This window comes from Coenobita brevimanus, chromosome 57 (assembly GCF_032717465.1).
Source record: "Coenobita brevimanus isolate Jiangsu-jjx chromosome 57, ASM3271746v2, whole genome shotgun sequence".
NCBI lineage: Eukaryota > Metazoa > Arthropoda > Malacostraca > Decapoda > Coenobitidae > Coenobita > Coenobita brevimanus.
Genome location: NC_137010.1, coordinates 16,418,561 through 16,432,492, shown reverse-complemented (window position 1 = coordinate 16,432,492; position 13,932 = coordinate 16,418,561). Strand labels below are relative to the sequence as shown.

The following is a 13,932-nucleotide window of genomic DNA, read 5'->3' as shown; positions in this document are numbered from 1 at the left end:
AATATTAAACAACAAAGGCGACATCACACATCCCTGTCGCACCCCCACTCTCACAGGAAACCAATCACTCACAGCATTTCCTACTCTTACACACGCTCTACTATTTACATGAAAACTTTTCACCCCTTTTAGTAACCTACCATTAAGTCCATACAATCTTAAAACAGTCCACAAAGCCTCCCTATCAATTCTATCATACGCTTTCTCTAAATCCATAAGTACCCAAAACACATCCTTGCCTTTCGCTAAATACTTTTCACACACTTGTCTCACCGCAAACACCTGATCCACGCATCCCCTCCCTCTCCTAAAGCCACACTGCTCATCACCAATCACTCCCTCTGTACCCTCTCTAACTCTCATAATTAACACTCTACCATACACCTTACCTACAACACTCAATAGACTTATACCCCTAAAGCTAGTACATTCATACTTATCACCCTTGCCTTTATACAACGGGACCACACAAGCACTTGCCCAGTCAACTGGCACCATACCTTTCACAAAGCACACATTCAACAATCTTACTAACCAGTCAACAATAGTCACTCCACCACCCTTCAGGCATTCCACAACACACCCATCCATACCTGCAGCTTTCCCTGTTTTCATCTCATTTACTGCCTTCTCCACTTCCTCCGTCGTTATCAAAGAATCATTCAACTCTCCCAACACATTTATTCCTTGCACCCTTCCATCCGCCACAATCTCAGCCACCCTTTCCTTCTCTACATTTAACAATCTTTCAAAATACTCTGCCCATCTCTTCCTTACTGCATCCATCTCAGTTAACATCCTTCCATCCTCTGCTTTTACTCGTTCTTCCTTCCCAGACTCTCCCTTTCGCACCCTTTTCACCTCCTTCCAAAACATTTTCTTATTCTGTTGAAAATTCTCTGTCAGCCGCCTACCCCACCTCTCATCTGCTGCCACTTTAGCATCACGCACAGCCCTTCTCGCCCTATTCCTCTTTTCCTTATACCTCTCATATGACATCTCATCCTTCCTCTGCAGCCACACTTCATATGCACGTCTCTTCTCAGCCACAGCCATACTTACTTCCTCGCACCACCATTCACTTCCTTTTCTTACACCACCACCCACACGTCTCACACCACACACCTCTTCTGCATTCCCCACCACAGCACTCTTAAATAACTGCCATTCCTCCTCCACACTGCCATTTTCCCGATCTTTCACTGCGTTCCACTCATCTTTCAATTTCTCCTGATACTCTATCTTTTTCTCTCTTTTATCCAACTCACTTTCAAAACTGTGAGTAAAAGATGGAAGAAGAGCATAAGACAGTATGGATCAGTTGGGTCAAGGATTGTGTGGGTAAAGTTGAAAGTTGGAATACAAATGTGGGCGATTGTGTGTGTGTATGCGCCAACGCAAGATCGTGCTGGAAGAGTGAGAGAAGAGTTCTGGACAAATGTGGAAGTGTGCATGGAAAAGTTTGGAAGGAATGAGAGGGTGTTTTTGATTGGTGATATGAATGGTAGAGTTGGTAATGTGAAGGTGGATGGAATAGTTGGTGAGTGGGGTGTGCCTGCAGAGATAGATGAGAATGGGAGTGCGTTAGTGGACATTTGTGCTGGGAGGGGGTTGGTGATAGCCAATACCCTCTTCAGGCATAAAATGATCCACAGGTATACATGGCGAGTGATGAGAAGGGTGGGTGGTGAACTGAATGAAAGGAAGGCAATGATTGATTATGTGTGTGTGGATGAAAGGATGCGAAGATGTGTAAAGGATGCAAGAGTGTATAGAGGTTGGGGGAGTGGACTTTCTGACCACTATTTGGTGGTGGCCAGCATTAGGATGCAAATAAAATGGAGGAATAGAAGAAGGGAAAGACGAGAGGAAGGAGTAGTTGCAAGGAGAGTGGAAAGGTTACAAGAGGATGAGAAAAAGGCAGAGTATAAGAGAGAAGTGGAGGAACGATTGGGCAAATATGAATTGGAGCAGATGGGAGACGTGGAAGGTATGTGCAGAATATTTACAGAAGAAATATGTGCAGCATGTGATGTGGTGTGTGGAAGGAAGAGAAGACGGAGGGGGGTGCAAGGAACAGCGTGGTGGACTGAAGAGGTGAAACAGGCTGTGGCACAAAAGAAGAAAGCATACAATGAATGGATGAGAAATAGGGGCGTGGAAGAAGTTGCGAGGCGGAAGAGAGAGTTATATGTGGAAAGGAAGAGAGAGGTGAAAAGATTGGTAAGAGAGAGTAAGAAGAGAGTGGATGAGGAATTTGGAAGGAATTTGAGTGTAAAGTGGAGGGACTGTAAGAAAATGTTCTGGAGAGAAGTGAAAAGAGTAAGACAGGGTGGAAGTGAAGTTAGCAGGGGAGTGAAAGATAAAAATGGTAGATTACTAGTGGAGAAGGGAGAAAAAGTGAGCAGATGGAGAGAACACTTTAAGGAATTGTTGAACGTAGAGGATGGAAGTAATGCGAGTATAAGTGGCTGGGGAATGGCTGGGAGAAGGAGGGAGGTGAGAAGACAGGAAGAAATCAGTAGGATAGAAGTTGTGGAAGCAATGAAGAAAGTTAAATCGGGGAAAGCCCCAGGAATTGATGGAGTGTGTGGTGAAATGCTGAAGCATGGGGGAGAGCTAGTAGTAGAATGGATGTGGAAGATGTGCAGATTGGCCTGGGAGGAAGGTAGAGTCCTGGAGGATTGGAAGTCAGGTATAATTATTCCCTTGTACAAAGGAAAAGGGGAAAAAGAAGTGTGTGGTAATCATAGGGGCATTTGTCTTCTTAGTATAATAGGAAAAGTGTATGGTAGGATACTTATAGACAGAGTTAGAGAAAGAACAGAGAAATTAGTTGGAGAAGAACAGGGAGGCTTTAGGAAGGGAAGAGGTTGTGTAGATCAGCTATTCATTCTTAGATCTTTAGTGGAAAAGTTTCTAGAGAAGGGAAAGAAGTTGTATGCGGCTTTCATGGATTTGGAGAAAGCATATGACAGGGTGGATAGACAAAGATTGTGGAAAGTGTTAAGAATATATGGAGTAGATGGGAAGTTGTTGAATGCTGTGAAGAGTATGTACGATGGTGCGAAGGCTGCAGTGCGTGTGGATGGTGAACTAAGTGAATTTTTCTCTTTGAAAGTTGGTTTGAAACAGGGATGTGTCATGTCTCCATGGTTGTTCAATCTGTACATGGATGGGGTAATAAAAGAGGTACAAGGTAGGGTAGTGGATGTTGGAGTGGCCCTGGTGAGAGAGGATAGTGTTTGGAAACTCCCTGTACTGTTGTTTGCAGATGATACTGTGTTGTTGAGTGAAGACGAAGGGGAGCTGCAAGGCTTGGTGGATGAGTTTGAGAGAGTGTGTAAGAAACGGAACCTACTGTAAAGGTGAATGTAGGGAAGAGTAAAGTGATGGTCTTTGAGAGAGGTGAAGTCAGTGAATGTACAGCGAGGTTGGATGGTGAGGAATTGGAAAATGTGAGTACGTTTAAGTATTTGGGTAGTGTGATGAGTAAGGATGGAGGTTTGGAGGGTGAAGTGCTTGAAAGGGTACAGCAGGGAAGAAAGGTTGCTAGTTCCTTGAAAGCAGTGATAAGAAACAGGGAAGTGAGCATGGAAGTGAAAAAGTTACTACATGACAGTATTGTGATACCAACTCTAACGTACGGAAGTGAAGCTTGGACATTGTTGGAAGGACACAAGTCAAGAGTGAGAGCAGTGGAAATGAGTTATTTAAGAGGAGCCTGTGGAGTCACGTGGAGAGACAGGCTGACGAATGAGGATATAAAGGAACGTTGTGGTGTGGATGTGGATGTGATAGGAAGCGTTATGAGGAATACACTGAGGTGGTTTGGCCATGTGGAGAGGCTGGAGGGTGAAAGACTGACGAAGAGAGTGTATATGAGTGAGGTGGAGGGGGAAAGAGGGAGGGGGAGGCCGAGGATGAGATGGAGGGATGGGGTGGAGAGGCATATGAGAGAGGGGTGTGTGAGTTGGGAGCAGGGCAGTGAAATGGCGGGGGACAGGGCGACTTGGAGGCGATTTGTTTGTGGCCACCCCAAACGGGATTGAGGCGTCTGGCAATAGATAGATAGATAGATAGACTTTCAAAACTTCCCTGCCACACCTAACCCTCCTAGCTCTCATCCATCTCTTACCTACTCTTAACTTTCCCTCCACCAGGTAGTGGTCAGACATACCTCCACCCTCCCCTCTCAGAACTCTCACATCCAACAATCTTCCTATTACATCTAGACACAACCACATAGTCCATCAAAGCTCTGTCAACAACCCTTCTACCCTCCTGTCTCACCCATGTATACTTATAAATATCTTTCTTCTCAAACAGCGTATTTCCAATCACCATCTCTCGCTCAACACACATCGCTATCATTCGCTCCCCATTTTCATTTCTTCCAGGCACACCATGCATACCAGCTACACCTTCAACTGCTACATTTCCCACTCTAGCGTTCAGATCTCCCATCATTACCACATTCACATTCGCTCCAAAACTCTGCAGACACTCATCAACATCATTCCAGAAAGACTCCCTCTCTTCTTCATCCCTTTCACTACCAGGCCCATATGCACTCACAAACACCCACAACTCACGTTCAAATTTCGCTTTCACCCACATCAGTCTCGATGACACCTCCTTCCATTCAATCACACAATGCTGTACTTCCGGACCCACTAACAAGGCCACACCTTCTCTTGCCCTTCCTCTATCAACACCTGACAATCTTCCAATCACACTTCCAAACATAGACTCACCCTTCCCTTTCATCTTCGCTTCACTCAAAGCTAACACATCCAACTTTCTTCTCACAAACATTCTCCCAATCTCCTCCCTTTTAGCCTCAATCGTACTACATCCACTCACATTCATAGACTCAATCTTCAGGGTACGGAGATAACTCCATCCTCCATCCCTTTCTCTGGCCTGTCTCTTTTTAGGAACTAAAAAACAGAGGAGGGGGTCCCTAGTCTCCTCACCCCGCCCCTTTTAGTCGCCTTTTACGACACGCAGGGAATACGGTGGCAGTATTCTTCCTAACACAACCTGGCCGCAGAGTAGTAGTACCATCCCATAGCGCGGCCAGATTGTGTCCCCCCCGCCACAGGGGGGGACACAATCTGGCCGCACTATGGGGTGAATTAAGATTAGCATATTTTAGGTTTATTTAGGTTAGGTTGATTTAGGATAAAGTTAGGTTAGGTTAATTTAGGCTTAACAGAGAAGGGAACGGTAACTTCCAGCACAAAGTCACTCCGTGCATACAGTATAAGACACCGGACAAACTCAATACGGAAGAAGCACGCACAAGCCACCAAGGTTAGTGAGAAACTAGACTTTGTTACGGAGTACGCAATATAGCTCGTTTCCTGCAGCATGAGCGTAAGTTGTGTGATATTTCACAGATAGTTTTTATCAGGTAAATTTGCAGTTGAGTATGTGTTGTCATGTTATAAATCTGGCGTAACTTTGTTCGAGCAACGTGGAAATTTCAGTAGCTTAATACATCTTCGCACTTACGGTGAATAGTCTGGTCATGGTGATTTCAGAGTAGTCACACTGCTTTTACCATTATCGTAGCTAAGGCAGTTCCCCTTACCCTGACCGCACGTCAACACCACGAAATAGTTAAGTTACTGAAGGAATTGTAACCTCAGGCTCATCATAAATAAGGACCCATCGAACCGAAGGCTAAAGTTGCCTGTCGCCGGCTTCCCACCCACAATTCTCCTCGAGGGAGATGAGGACAGGATTGGAATTGGGTGTTGTGTAACAAGGTGGTTCCACCGCCCAGTATTATTAGTGCCATAGCATGAAAGCAAGCCTCTCCAGCTCCAAACCTCAGAGAGTAAAAGGACTAAATAGATGCCAAAAAAAAAAAAAAAAAAAAAAAAAGACTGCAGCCATCAGGTAACCAAAGTTTACACAGTGCTAAAATATTCGGTCAGTGTCTTTGAAAACGTAAAATTTTGTTTGCCAGTATTCATTGGGTAAAAACAAGGAAAATTTTAAAAACATTAGAATAATTGATTTTGTGGTGTATATTCTGTCAGTACAATGTATTTTTTCTAATAACCACCATTTTCCAAAAGCTTCTCAGTTCATCTTTACTTCCTTAAACTTAGTATATTTGTGTTAGCATACACTGAAGTCCAAAACAAGACATGGACCACCATTATCATCTTGATACCCAGGCAGGTGAATTGATCCGGATGTTCATCAATGAGTTATAAACATCCATCTATCTATTGCCAGACGTCTTAATCCGGCAAGGGGTGGCCACAAACAAATCACCTCCATGTCGCCCTGTCCCTCGCCGTTCCACTGCCTTGTGCTTAGCTCACACCCCCCTTCATGTAGATATACCTCTCGACTCACCCCCATCTCATCCTTGGCCTCCCCCTCCACCTCACATACACTCTCCTCATCAGTCTCTCACTCTCCATCCTCTCCGCATGGCCAAACCAACTCATTGTGTTTCTCTTAACGCTTCCTATCACATCCGCATTACAACACTCCTTCACTTCCTCATTTGTCAGTCTGTCTCTCCATGTGACTCCACATGCTCCAAGCTCATTTCCACTGCACTCCCTCTTGACTTCTGTCCCTCCAACAAGGTCCAAGCTTCACTTCCATACGTTGGAGTTGACATCACTGTGCTGTCATGTAGTACGGTAACTTTTTCACATCCATGCTCACTTCTTATCACTGCTTTCAGGGAACCAACAACCTTTCTACCTTGATGCACCTTTCAAGCACTTCACTCTCTACACTTCCACCCTTACTCATCACACTACCCAAGTACAGTAATCACTCCAATATCCGACATAACAGAGCCATAGGTAGGTCCGGATAGTGATCCTGTCTGGATATTGGACCCCAGCTTATGGACTTGTACTTATGGACCCTAACTCAGAGAAACACTTATACAACTCCCTCTGGACATGCATAGCATCTATTTAAGACCCAAATCACACCAATAAGGCACATAAATGACTGAAATAAATGCAAAAGAAACATAAAATGAGAGTTTAGAAGTAGGTTCATACAATAATAAACATTCTGGTGACTGGCTCCTGGACTGGTACTTATGGACCCTAACCTAGCCTAACTCAGAAAAACACCTTCCTAATGCACATGCATAGCTCCTAACACCCTATTCACACCAATAAAGGACATTAAAGAGTGAAATGAGGTAAGTATAGTATGGAAAAAAGTACAGTATGAAACATTCTGCCTACTTACAGCAAGTCCATGGCCACCTCGATGAATAACCGCCTCCTCTCGGACTCTGACAGTAAGAAGGATTTCCTGAAGCACTTGCAGTACACTGTTCCTGAAGTCTTGCACTGAACTTAGTCAATCGCACACAGAAGTCCGTTCTCTTCACAGTGTGCACTCTTGTCTAACTGATGCTCCATTGTAACTTACTAAGTGTTGCACTTTAACTTTTCCCATCCTTCTAATAATTTTCCAAAGCCAAAACAAACAAGTCTATTTACGTTAAATTTTGTTTCAGTTGAGTCTTTTCTCTCACAACTGTAAATCCTTAACACAACATACTGTTTTTTTCACTGCACAACACTCTAAATTCCCATGTGGTCTAGTGGAGAAGTTCTTGCTGTTAATTCACTGTCAGAGTCCGAGAATATCACTGGCAGGTGACCTAGGGGTGCATCGATGGGTCGTGGTGATGGCGTACCCACTGCAGACAACTCTGAAGACAGCCGCAAACTCACATCGAGCGGTGACTCCACCGTGGCTGATGTTCTGGGCTGTGGCTCGGAGCATGAGGGCCTGTCTTGGGGAGGCAACGGAGTGGAGCCAGGGCTGGGCACAGCGGGGGTCACGGGCCTGAAAAAACTGCCAGTGGTTGATTGACGCAATGACCGACGATTCTGACGATTGATGATGTGCTGCCTGAAAGCACGCACTTCCTCCACGAGTCCCAAGGGCCCCATCTCCATGTCTCAGTCCGGGTGTTCCAGGTAGTCTAGGACGAACTCTAGATGTTCCCGGAGTGCGCTCAGCTTGGGGATGGCTGGAGTAGTGTCCTGCTGAGAGGAGTCCGCATCATCGTCGCCTTCCTCGTCGGAATCTTCAAGTTCGGTACTGACATCTGCAACTGAAGACACGATCTCGATATCAGACAACGTCTGATACCCAGGATCGCCCTCATCGTCATCCAACCACTCATGAACATCGTCGCCGTGTGTACGTAGACGTGCATGGAAGTCATCCACGTCAAAGCCTAGAAAATCGTACTCCACATCCGTTCCGAGAAGCAGACGAGACCAACCATTTTCCAGAGTCTTCACAGGGACTTCCTTCCATGCACTAGCCCAGTTGTACAGTGCAGACTTGATGATATAGCGGCGAAGGTTTTCCAAAGTCTGCTTGCCTCGTGTGTCCCGTCCCTCCCTGTGCTCGTCCTCGTCCTCGAGAACAACCATCACCTCGTCCAGGAACTTCCGACGGTATAGGCGCTTTGTTGCCATGATCACTCCTTGGTCCATTGGTTGGATGAGAGCAATCATATTAGGTGGCAGAAACATGCACCTAATCCGGCCATTTTCAGCAACCAAGTCCTTGTCGCACGGGTGGACAGGTGCATTGTCGAGGAGAAGGAGGGCCTTTACCTGGTCGCGCGGGATTCCCAGTGTCTTCATCTGGTAATGGATGACCTTCTTGACGAAGTGGCGGTGGAACCAGTCTTTGAAGATCACAGCTGTAAACCATGCCTTCAAAGAATGGTACCAGACAACAGGAAGGACATCCATCACCCCACGAAGGCACCGAGGCTGCTTTGCGCGGCCAACAACAACGGGCTTAAGCCGGTGCATGCCGTTAGCATTGGCACAACACAAAGCAGATATCCGTTCCTTGGAGAGCTTGTGGCCAGGTACATGCTTCTCCGTCTCCTCGGCTAGAGTGTTCATTAGCAGCGAGCGATAGAATAGGCCAGTTTCGTCTGCGTTGTAGACTTGACCGAGAGTGAGGTCCTCCCTGTCGATCAAGCCCTTCACCTTGTGCCGAAACTCGTCAACTCCATCCTCATGAGCGTCCAATGCTTCGCCATGAGCTTTACGGTTGGTAAGGCCATGCTGTAACTTGAACGCAAAGAGCCAACCCTCGGATGCCTTGAAGTCTAGGGCGTCGTGAAGCCTGGCGAACTTCTCAGCAGCAGCCTTCAGCTCCGTTCCACGTACCATCACACCAGCAGCACGTTGTTGTTGATACCAAATCAACATGGATCGGTCGATTTCTGCAAACTTGGGGGTAAACATAAGCTTCCTCTCCACGTTGCATTTGCTTCTCGACGAGAAGTCAGCCGTGTACTGCATGAATTTGTCTCGAGATCTCGTAATGTCGAACAAAGTAGACCGGGCCAGGTTAAACTCATGGAGAATGCGGGAAGAAGACCACCCCGCATCTACTTTCTCCAATGTCTCCCGTTTCTTCTCCAGAGTCAACACCACTCTTTTCTCAGGTGGCGGGGCCATCATCACACACACTAAGAGGAGGCCCGAGAGCAGCAGGGGGCCCTGCAGCAAGTACGGCACCACCACAAAAGCGATCACGTGGGCAGCCATATCGACGGGCGTGCACTCACGGCGAGAGACAGGCGGAAAGTGGGGAGGATGCAGCGGCTCTCTATCGGACGTCGGAGGAATGACGCGTCACAACAATGCTCTCCCGCGCTGCGTGCGGGAAGTTCAAATTACGGGCGGGAAAATTTCGTTTGTTTTTTTAATTTTTTGGGGTTTTCGGACCATTTTGGGAATATTGGATCCCGGGACGATTATGTCTGGTTAGTGGGGATGTTTGGATATTGGGCATCCGAATATTAGAGTGATTACTTAAATGCACTCACAGTTTCCATTTCTTTCTCATCCAACCTCACTGTACATTCACTGCCTTCACTTCTCTTGAAGACCATATGGTAATTTTACTCTTTCCAACATTCATGTTTAGATTCCGTTTCTTACACACATAGGGTATTTACGTACAAGTTGTTAAAAATCGTGGAATCCATGGATGTGCAGTCCTAAATAATGTACTAAATACAGTATACAATATACCGTACTATGGATCTCCATAGTCATTAAGATTTGGGGTTAAAAAGAAGGAAAAACTGGAGGAGAGCTCCCATTAGCTATCTATCTATCTATTGCCAGATGCCATAATCCCTTAAGGGGTGGCCATTTGACTTTATTTGTTTTACAGGGAGGGGCCCTAACCCTCCACCAACCCACTTGCTGACATGTAGGGAGCACGTATGGTTTGGTTATATGGTTAGCACCCAGCACTGTAAATGGTTTCTTGGTTTACAGGATACCATTTGTCTTGTCACTCAATGTAAAGCCACCTGTGGTGGAAAGAAAAGCAATAAGAAGTGACAGGAAAGATGGGAGAAATTGGAAGAGAGGAGGGCAGGCACAGAAACAGAATGAGAAAGGCTAAGGAAGAAGTAGGCAGCACTACATCAAGTGAGTGGATGATGGTTGCCACCACCTACCACATGATGAAAATTTATGACAGGGATTATCTTTCATAACTGTACATTCATTTATGACATCCAGATTCAGTGACAATATCATTTATGTTACTGAAGACTGTATAATTCATTCATGACACCCAAATTCTGTGAAAATAACATGTTACTCAAGAGCACGAAATTATCTTAACATCAGCGTCAGTGTCCTACAAAAGGCAGTGGGTTGATTCAGACTCAAAACTCATTCATCCGCAAATCTGTTAGGTTTGGTTGAATTACTGTAGGTTACCGGTACGCTGTTAGGTCAGGTCATACAGTGGGCTTTCACTTATCCAGCATAATTCAGCCAACCTCTTTGCCAAATAAAGTGAAACACGGGTTATTGCATAGTACCCCACCATCGGCTCGACATTCGGCGTTGAGCTGGATATTGTGTGACTGTCTGTCTTGACCCTGTATCCTAAAAACTTTCCCATGAGTGAAAGGTGAAAACTAAGCATAAAATACAATACAGTAATGATACGTACAGTGCCGGTTTACTACAACATATGAGCCAGTTGGTATACCTTGCAGCTGGATACTGCATAGAACTGCTGGTTACTTCCTGTTTCAGCACCTGATGTTACTTTAACCCCTAAACTGCGGGGTTGTTTTGGCTTGACTTGCGTGTCCCGCGGGCATATTCGCGCTTTGACATACTCTCTAAATATATTTGCCAAAAATCAGTTATCAGTCCTAGAATATTAAAATTACATATGCATATGGCACATACCTTCAGCTTTCTCCTGGGATGTTTGTTGAGCCTTCGTCGAGTACCATAGGACTTGTGGAGACCTCTGAAGCTGGGTAACGAAGTCTCCACTTTACACTTCCCGATAACCCGTAATATGATTACCACAGCCTGATATTATCACTAGAAACACTATTCTATGATTTTCAAATAGTTTGGAATCCATACTCCAAAAAAAAAAAAAAAAAAAATGTGAAAGCAATGGAAATTACGAGGACGTATGACCTTCCCACTTGCTCTCGTTCACCACTGGTGTTGTCATTTATTATTCATAAAAACACTCGCACTTTATATTTCTATTACTATATAACACTTATATATATCTGCAGTCTTTATCCATAAGTTTCCTTCAGTAATAGTAGTTTATTGTCACTTTAGGCATTCAGTTTCTCTTTCAGTAAAATACGTAGCATTCACTTTCTCGTCCTGTATACTAGCGTTGAGAGCGAATCTGTCGCTTTCACATCCACTTTCATAACTCATAGTATTCATACATGCTAGAGTTAAACTTTCATTACTCTTAGTATATTCTCGTATTCTTTTATTACTACTCATTTACATTTCTATTTAGATTCTCCATTTTATTTACATTTTTTACATTTCTATTTTATTTACACTCTGTTATGCACTGTCACTTGCAGTAACTTATAAAACTATTTTCCACTGTTCACTTATATTTACATTCATTGCTTTCACTTGCTGTTTACACATTATTTACACATTCTTTACATTTCCACTTGCACTGTTTTAGTCACCAGAACGATTGTAGTCACTGTCCATCATTTTCATTGATAAATTAGCCATTTCACGTTCCACAGCAGTCACTTAGCCCTTTACCCCTTTCCACACGAGGTTTAGTAGGGGGTAGAGGTCACAGGGCCCTTTGCATGGGGCTAAAAAGCGGCGGAATTGGACAGGCACGAATCCGACGTGGTTTCACCTTGAAAGACAACAGTAAACTGAATATTGTGGTGGCCTAGGGGGAGTGCAATGCTGCCAATGTCAGCGTGGTGACAGCTGCTAATATATACGCTATGAAATGATTGGCAGGAAATCTAGACAATACATAATAAATTGGGTAGTTCCAGGTGAATGTAAATATCACTTAGGCTTCTCCCTTCCTTTCTTATATATATTTTTATTACGAGAATAGATTATATGGCATATTTCAAGGGGAAATAAACAGTGGAAATTAGCGAACGAGTGCACGTGAGGTGTTGTCAGATGATAATTAGCCAATTCCAGGTGTATGGGACTATCACTTACCTTATTTCTTTTTTGTATACAGTACCCTCGTGTCCAACACTGTAATAGTGTCATGCATGGGTCACGTGTTGGACCAAAAACGTGTTGGACTAACAACAGAGCTTATGGGGAAAAATGAATTATGTCAGCAACCCTAGGAAAAGTCACCCTAAATACCTACCGTATACCTATACATATATTGGTACTATTGTCCATCCATCCATTGCCAGACGCCATGTATCCCAAATGGGGTGGCCAAGGGCTTAGAGTTAATTGTTTTACAGGGAGGGGCACTAATCCTCCACCAACCCCACTTGACGTAGGGATGCCAACAGCATCTGGTGTTCCCAGGCGGTCACCCATCCAAGTACTAACCAGACCCAACGTTGCTTAATAAATGGTACTGTGCTATGAATGATAACTAACCTTTTAGGATAGTGTTGGTGGGCTTGCTGGGACTGGAAGGTGGTATCCAAGGCTGTAGGTAGTCCTACTGGGTCCCCGGAGGATGGCTGCTGGCGTCACTAGCGGGTAATGGCTGTTGCTCCTCCTCAGCCTCCCTCATAAATCCTTCGAGATCACACTCAGAATCACTATCTTTGTCCACAGCCATGGAAGGTCCTGCTTCTGCCTGTCCTAGCACTCTGTAATCCTCGGCAAACGGCAAGCTTCTCACACTGTTGCCAGAGCCCCGTTTCATGACTGTGGAAAGTGATCGCTGTCGCTGACTTGGTAGAGAATAAGGAGAAGCAACTTTGTTTATAAACTGGTACACACGCCGATGAGAAGAGTTTCAAAATGATTGATATTTATTCTAAAATATTAATATGTATTCAGTGTCAGGCTAAATGTTCAATGCTGTAGTACGATACTCTGCCGAGTCGCCTGGGTTTTGGTCACACTGTTTTGCCCGTCGTATCCTCGACAGGAATCCATCCAGATGAATTCATAAAAGGCCATCAGACTTTTATAAGGATTAAGGGTTGGGTGGTTTGATGGGTTCCGAGGCTTGGGAGTGGCTTAATTGCAGCCAGATCTCTTTATCTGTCTCTATGATTTCTTAATGTCCACAGCTAAAGGGGGTATCACGCAGTACATCGTATCAGGAACGGCCGAGAAAGATTTAAGTGGAACAAAACTTGCACACTATCACACACGTTCCCCATACTGTTGCCAGAGCCCCGTCTCATTTGTAAACACATGATTACTTTATTGACATCACAGTTTTCTGGGCATAGGAAATATTAACTCTTTATATGGGTTTCAAAGTGATTGATATTTATTCTAAAATACAGTATTAATAAGTATTCAGTGTTAGGCTAAATTTCAATGCTGTAGTACGATATATTCTTTAGAGTCGAATGGGTTTTGTTCACACTGTTTTGCTCGTCGTATCCTT

General features: G+C 44.6%; 1 protein-coding gene across 1 annotated transcript in view; it reads left to right on the top strand.

Annotated features, from left to right (window-relative positions):
* The first annotated feature begins 5,100 nt into the window (after nt 1-5,100).
* LOC145401909 (uncharacterized) overlaps nt 5,101-13,932 on the top strand; it is a 61,001-nt gene continuing 52,169 nt past the window's right edge. Inside the window, exon 1 of the mRNA XM_080274014.1 lies at nt 5,101-5,319. The gene's annotated coding sequence lies outside the window, so the exon portion shown is untranslated. The remainder of the gene's footprint in view (nt 5,320-13,932) is intronic.